Here is a 7,125-nt window from a genome sequence, read left to right as displayed (position 1 = left end):
CCCCTGTACCATCTTGTTTGCTCTTAAGGGCTTAAAAAAAACTGCAAACAGACAGATGTAGCTTGTCCCTTCCATCTTGTTTACAAGGCTGCAGGAACACCTGTGGAAGGAAGAACGGGTTCCTGCAGAAATCCTTGACTTCCATTCAGATGACCTGAGACTAAACCAGTTAGCTCAGCAAACCCATCTGCAAATGATTCTGGGTCCATCTGCACATGTTTGCTCTAGACCTGGAGAAACTCAAAGAATCATCTTCAGAATAATCCCAGGTGCAGAACATCACCACACCTTCTGTGCATGTGATCATTACAAGGCGTACACCTTCACCCACATGTGCTGAAGACCTGCTGTGTGCTGCTTGGCCTTGAGGTCTGTGGGCTGACTCTTGGTTCCGCCCAACTCCCCATCACACAGGCTGCTTCTGTTATCTGGCTTGTAACCCCTTAGCCTTGGCTTTGAGAGCAGAGCCCCCAATAGCCAGTGAGGACTGTAAGGCCGCTGATCATCCCTGTATTGTTTCTTTTGGTTTCAGATGAAGTGACTGGTGTGGAAAGCCAACATGGAAGCTACCAGAGCGAATCCTATCCCTCAGGACAAAGAAGAGTCATACATCTAAGCAGAGCTGCGGCTATGGGGTGTCCCGTGCTCTCAGCTTGACTCCAGGCACCTTAGAATCCCACAGCCCCATACACACCATTAAAGGCCATTTGCCTAGTAATTTATTTCATTGGCAAGGGTGATGGAAGGGCAATGACACAACTTGTGGCTTTGTATATCAATTGCCTCTTTTTCTTAAACTTTAGGCCACAGCTTTTGCTGTGTAACAAGCCACTCTAAAATTTAGTGGCTTAAAAACAATCACATTTAGCTCATGCTTCTATGAGTTGGCTGTGTGGCTCTTTTGGTTCAGGCTGGCTCAGATAATCATGAGTAGGTTCACTTGTGCATCTATGGTCAGCTGGTGAGCAGGCTCATGGCTGGATGTTCTAAGATGTCCTTGGTCAGACTTCTGGCATCTGGCAGGCTGTTGGCCAGGGTGATGAGGATGACTGGGCCACATGGCTCTCATCATGTAGCAGCCCCTCCCTGGCTTCCTCCCATGGTGGTCACAGCAAAAGAGTGAGGCCAAATGTGCATTCAAATCTCTGCCCATAGCTTATTTTCCACTGTCTCATTGGCTAAAGCAAGTCCCATGGCCAAGATTAGAATCAGAGTGTCATTTATTTTTCTGGAATTGAGCTGCAGGAGTTGCTTGTATATTTTTGAGATTAATCCTTTGTCTGTTTCTTCATCTGCTATTATTTTCTCCCATTCAGAAGCCTGTCTTTTCACCTTACTTATAGTTTTCATTGTTGTGCAAAAGCTTTTAAGTTTAATTAGGTCCCATTTGTTTATTTTTGCTTTTATTTCCAATATTCTGGGAGGTGGGTCATAGAGGATCTTGCTGTGATTTATGTCGGAGAGTGTTTTGCCTATGTTCTCCTCTAGGAGTTTTATAGTTTCTGGTCTTACATTTAGATCTTTAATCCATTTTGAGTTTATTTTTGTGTATGGTGTTAGAAAGTGTTCTAGTTTCATTCTTTTACAAGTGGTTGACCAGTTTTCCCAGCACCACTTGTTAAATAGGTTGTCTTTTTTCCATTGTATATTCTTGCCTCCTTTGTCAAAGATAAGGTGTCCAAATGGGCCAAAGATCTAAACAGACATTTCTCCAAAGAAGACATACAGATGGCTAACAAACACATGAAAAGATGGTCAACTCACTCATTATCAGTGAAATGCAAATCAAAACTACAATGAAGTACCATTTCACGCCAGTCAGAATGGCTGCTATCCAAAAGTCTACAAGCAATAAATGCTGGAGAGGGTGTGGAGAAAAGGGAACCCTCTTACACTGTTGGTGGGAATGCAAACTAGTACAGCCACTATGGAGAACAGTGTGGAGATTCCTTAAAAACCTGGAAATAGAACTGCCATATGACCCAGAAATCCCACTGCTGGGCATACACATCAAGGAAACCAGATCTGAAAGAGACACATGTACCCCAATGTTCATTGCAGCACTGTTTATAATAGCCAGGACATGGAAGCAACCTAGATGCCCATCAGCAGACGAATGGATAAGAAAGCTGTGGTACATATACACTATGGAATATTACTCATCCATTAAAAAGAATACATTTGAATCAGTTCTAATGAGATGGATAAAACTGGAGCCCATTATACAGAGTGAAGTAAGCCAGAAAGACAAACACCAATACAGTACACTAACGCATATATATGGAATTTAGAAAGATGGTAAAGATAACCCTATATGTGAGACAGAAAAAGAGACACAGATGTATAGAACAGACTTTTGGACTCTATGGGAGAAAGTGAGGGTGGGATGATCTGAGAGAACAGCATCGAAACATGTATATTATCAAGTGTGAAATAGATTGCCAGTCCAGGTTGGATGCATGAGACAAGTGCTCGGGGCTGGTGCACTGGGAAGACCCAGAGGGATGGGATGGGGAGGGATGTGGGAGGGGGATTCAGGATTGGGAACACATGTAAATCCATGGCTGAGCCATGTCAATGTACAGCAAAAACCACTACAATATTGTAAAGTAATTAGCCTCCAACTAATAGAAATAATTGGGAAAAAAAATAGTTTACCAACTAAAAAAAAAAAGATGACTTTTTAGTATTTATGGAGATGAATAAATGTCTTTAATGTATCAGTACAACAAATAAATAAATAAATAAATAAAATAGAATCAGTGTGGAAGCACTACTTAAGAGTTTGGATGCCAGAACAGGAGGAATTTGTAACCATTTTTGCATCCATTATCGTTGTCTTTTGTTTATTTTTCATTTTCTAGTCTTTTTCATTAAATGACTCGATCATTTATTTTCAATACTAAGTGTTTATAAATGATGTACAAGTTCAGCTTTGAAATACCCAGTTGTTTGCTCAAAAGAACTACTGTATGCCAACTAAGTACTAGCACTCTGCTAATAGAGAGTTTACTTTGAACTTGCTTTTTCAATGCTTTTTTTAAAAATCATTATTATATAGCTTTATATATTTCTGCTAGCTCAGTAGACTTCTAGAAATGAACCAGATATTTATGTCCTAATGTGGAAAAATATTCTGATATATGAAGTGACTTAAAAAAAGAAACTGACAATTATACATGCAAACTGTGTGAGCTCATTGTTAAAGTGTGTATGCCGTGTATATTGTATATCCCATATGACATGTATGTGGGACACACATGGGACACACATGTATACAAACCTGCACGGAATAAAAACATACCAAAAAAGAGTTCAGCTTTGATTCCCTATTTAGCACACAATATTTAGGACAAAATTTTTATATTACAATTAGATCAATCTTTGCCTGTCTTTTTTCTAGTTTCACTATATTTTGGTTTTAAAATTTGGCTTATTTCTTCTTCTTTAGATCATTTTAAGGCCATAAGTTGTGTTTAATTCTCAGTATACCATAGATATTTGAAAAGTGTATATATTTGTTTGACACAGGTATGCAATTACAAGTAAATGTAAATTATATTTGGATATAGGATCAACCTTGTTAGCAGTATTTTAAAATGTTCTCTACTGTTGTTGTCCGCCTGACCTGTTCATTTCTGAAAGGAGAACATCATGTTGTTTTCATGGGTTTTTACTTGACATATGTTTGTGCAAGATTGGACAGGAAATAAGAAATAATTATATAAGAATCATGTAATTTTTATACTCCTGGTGAAGTAAATTTTTATCAGGATAAAATAACTCCTTTATCCTGCTTTACGTTTGCTGTGTAGAGTTTCCTGTCCTATTGACATGGGCCAAGAATTGATAGAGCCATTAATAGTGAGGGTGCTAGTTTACTAGCTCATTTATCTAGTGAGTATAATTATGAATTAGTGTGCTTTTTTTACAGTAAAATTTGCTAATATATTTAAAACTATAAAAATGCTTATCCTATTTTAAAATTGAAATTTTATTGAGATAATTATAGATTCATATTCAGTTGAAAGGAAAAATACAGAGAAATTCCATGTACCTTTTCCTAATTTTCGCTGGTGGTAACATTTTGTAAAATTAATGTATAATATCACAGCCAAGACCATGACATTGAACTGAGCCACAAATATCACTCCAATGTCTCCAATTTTACTTGTACACAATTATTCTGTGTTATGTATATTTACATGTTATATATATGTATGTGTATATGTATGTGTTATGTTATGTATATTCAGTTCTATACAATTTAACCATGTGTATAGGTTTGTATATATGCCACCACAGTCTAAATACAGGACCTTCCATAATCACAAAATTCCCTCATTACTTTTACAGTCATACCTTCCTCCCTCCCATTCGCCATCACTTGTCCCTAATTCCTGCATTTATAGCATTTTGTCATTTGAAAAATGTTATATAAAATATTAAATAGTATGTAACATTTGGAAATTAGATTTTTTTCACTCAGATTGTTTCCTGAAGATCCATTCAAGTTACTGTATGTATCAATAGCTTTCTTATTTTTTTTGCTGAGTGATTATTTCTTGTATTGCATATACATGCCACAATTTAACCATTCACCTGCTGAATTCAGCTGAGCTGTCTCTAGTTTTGGGGCTATTATGAATAAAGCCACTATAAACATTCACATGTAAGTGCTTATGGGAACATAGTTTTAATTTCCCTGGAATAAATATTCAGGAGTAAATTTGGGGTTTCTACAGCAATTTCATGTTTAGTTTTATAAGAAACTGACCAACTGTTTTCAGGGATGGCTATATCATCTTACATTTCTATCAATGAAGTATTAGTGATTTAGTTTTTCCACATGGTTCCACATCCATTATCCTTGATAATGTCACTGTTTTTTACTGTCACCATTTTGATCTGTTAAGTAGTGATATCTCATTATGGTTTTAATATGCATTTCCCTGCTGGTTCATTATGTTAAATATCATTTCATGTACTTATTTTCCATCTGCATATCATCTTCACTGAAAAATCTGTGTCTTTTGCATGTTTTCTAATTTGAGTGTTTGTTTTGCTTTGCTATTGAGTTTTGAGTGTTCTTTGTATATTCAGGATACTAGTCCTTTGTTGAATATGTGGTTTACAAATATTTCCACACAGTTTATTGCTTATCTTTCATCTTCTTCCACCTGGACTTTCAGAGAGGAAAATCTTTTAACTTTGATGAAGTCCAATTTATCAAATTTTTCTTTTATGGATTGTGTTTTGGTGCCAGATCTAAGGATTCTGCCTAGTCCTAGATGTCAAAATCTTTTCTTTCTGTTTTTCCTAAATGTTTTTTGTGGTGGTTTAGTCATTAAATCATGTCTGACTTTTGCCACCCCATGAACTATAACCTGCCAGGCTCCTCTGTCTATGGGATTCTCCAGGCAAGAATACTGGAGTGGGTTTCCATTTCCTTCTCCAGGGGATCTTCCTGACCAAAGAATTAAACCCAGGTCTCCTGCATTGCAGACAGATTCCTTACTGACTGAGCTAATGATTTAAATCAATGATTCTAGTCAATTTTGAGTTAATTTGAGATTTAACTTGAGTTTAACTTTCTTACCTGTCGGTGGCCCCTATTCTAGCACCATTTGTTGAAAAGGCTACCCTTCCTTCATTGAATTGCTTTCACTTCTTTGTAAAAACAATATGGAATTTATATTTTTTAAAATGTATGGTAAGATTGAAGGCAAAAGGAAAAGATGAAAGCGAAAGATGAGACAGTTAATAGCATCACCAACTCAATGGACACGAATTTGAGCAAACTCCAGGAGATAGTTAAAGGACAGGGAAGCCTAACGTGCTGCAGTTCATGGGGTTACAAAGAGTTAGTCACAACTTATCAATGCAACAACAACATTGTTTATAAACTGTAAAACGTTAGAAGTTACTTTTTATAATAAAGAGGTCTACATATACAAGTGTATAAATAAAAATATATATTTTGTAGATAACATATGCTTGTGTGTTTAGATAGTAAATCACCAGAAAGCAAGTAATTTTTAATAATAGAGATAAATTGAGGTTTAAAAAACATGGAGTACTTCATGAATTTGTGTCTCATTCTTATGCAGTATCCATGTTAATCTTCTTTTATCATTCCCAAAACTTTTTATATGCACTATCAGAATGCATACTGCCTATATGTTTTGATTCATCATTTTTACTTATGAAAATTCATTTCTGAAGAGGCAGTATATGCCCATGGCTATTTATACAGCATTATTTATAACAGCTAATAAACGAAGAAGGCAATAAGTCCAAAAATGATATGTAGGAAAAGTGTGTTAGTCATCCATTGCTGTGTAACAAATTTCCCCAAAATCTACCAAATTAAAACAACAGCTTATATCATGTCTCTGGTATCTACCCATGACTTATCTGGGTCCTTTAAATGAAAAAGACTGTTTTCAGATGGCAGCTGAGGCTCAAGGTTTTCCCTGAAAGTTCAGCAGGGAAAGGATCCATGCCCAAGCTTACTGTGTGGATGCTGGCAGGTCTCAGTCCCTTGTAGGCCTCTGGACAGAGGGCATCAGTTCCTCTTTGGTTTTGGGTCAGAGCCTATCATTGGAAGGACTGATGTTGAAGCTGAAACTCCAATACTTTGTCCACCTGATGCAAAGAGCTGATTCATTTGAAAAGACTCTGATGCTGGGAAAGGTTGAGGGCAGGAGGAGAAGGGGACGACAGAGGATGAGATGGTTGGATGGCATCCCTGACTCAATGGACATGAGTTTCGGTGAGGTCTGAGAGTTGGTGATGGACAGGGAGGCCTGGCGTGCTGTGGTTCATGGGGTCTCAAAGAGTCGGACACGACTGAGCGACTGAACTGACCTGAACTGAACTGTCCTTAGTTTATTGACTTGTGGGTTCCTCCATGTTGAAATTGCTTTACTGTAATGAACAAGCAGAATGAATGCAAGCCAGTGGAGAAGTCTATTTCACCTAATCACAGAAGTGATTTCTAATTGATTTTGCTGTATTCTATTCACTAGAAGTAAATTCCTAGATCCAGCATACTCAAGGTAAGGGGAATATATGAGTGGGAATACAAGGAGGCAGAGATTTGGTAATCTACATCAGAAGCTG

The 7,125-nt window shown here is 37.2% G+C and overlaps 1 non-coding gene across 1 annotated transcript; it reads right to left on the bottom strand.

The window, feature by feature from the left end:
• Nucleotides 1-6,065: 6,065 nt before the first annotated feature.
• On the bottom strand, nucleotides 6,066-6,169 carry LOC139030082 (U6 spliceosomal RNA). The gene has a single exon (XR_011482398.1). It is a non-coding gene; the product is annotated as a U6 spliceosomal RNA (small nuclear RNA).
• Between the last annotated feature and the right edge of the window lie 956 nt (nucleotides 6,170-7,125).

Source organism: Odocoileus virginianus, chromosome 20, assembly GCF_023699985.2.
Source record: "Odocoileus virginianus isolate 20LAN1187 ecotype Illinois chromosome 20, Ovbor_1.2, whole genome shotgun sequence".
In the NCBI taxonomy this organism is placed as follows: Eukaryota; Metazoa; Chordata; class Mammalia; order Artiodactyla; family Cervidae; genus Odocoileus; species Odocoileus virginianus.
The sequence above is the reverse complement of the archived record's forward strand: the minus strand, read 5'-3'. Positions and strand labels throughout refer to the sequence as shown.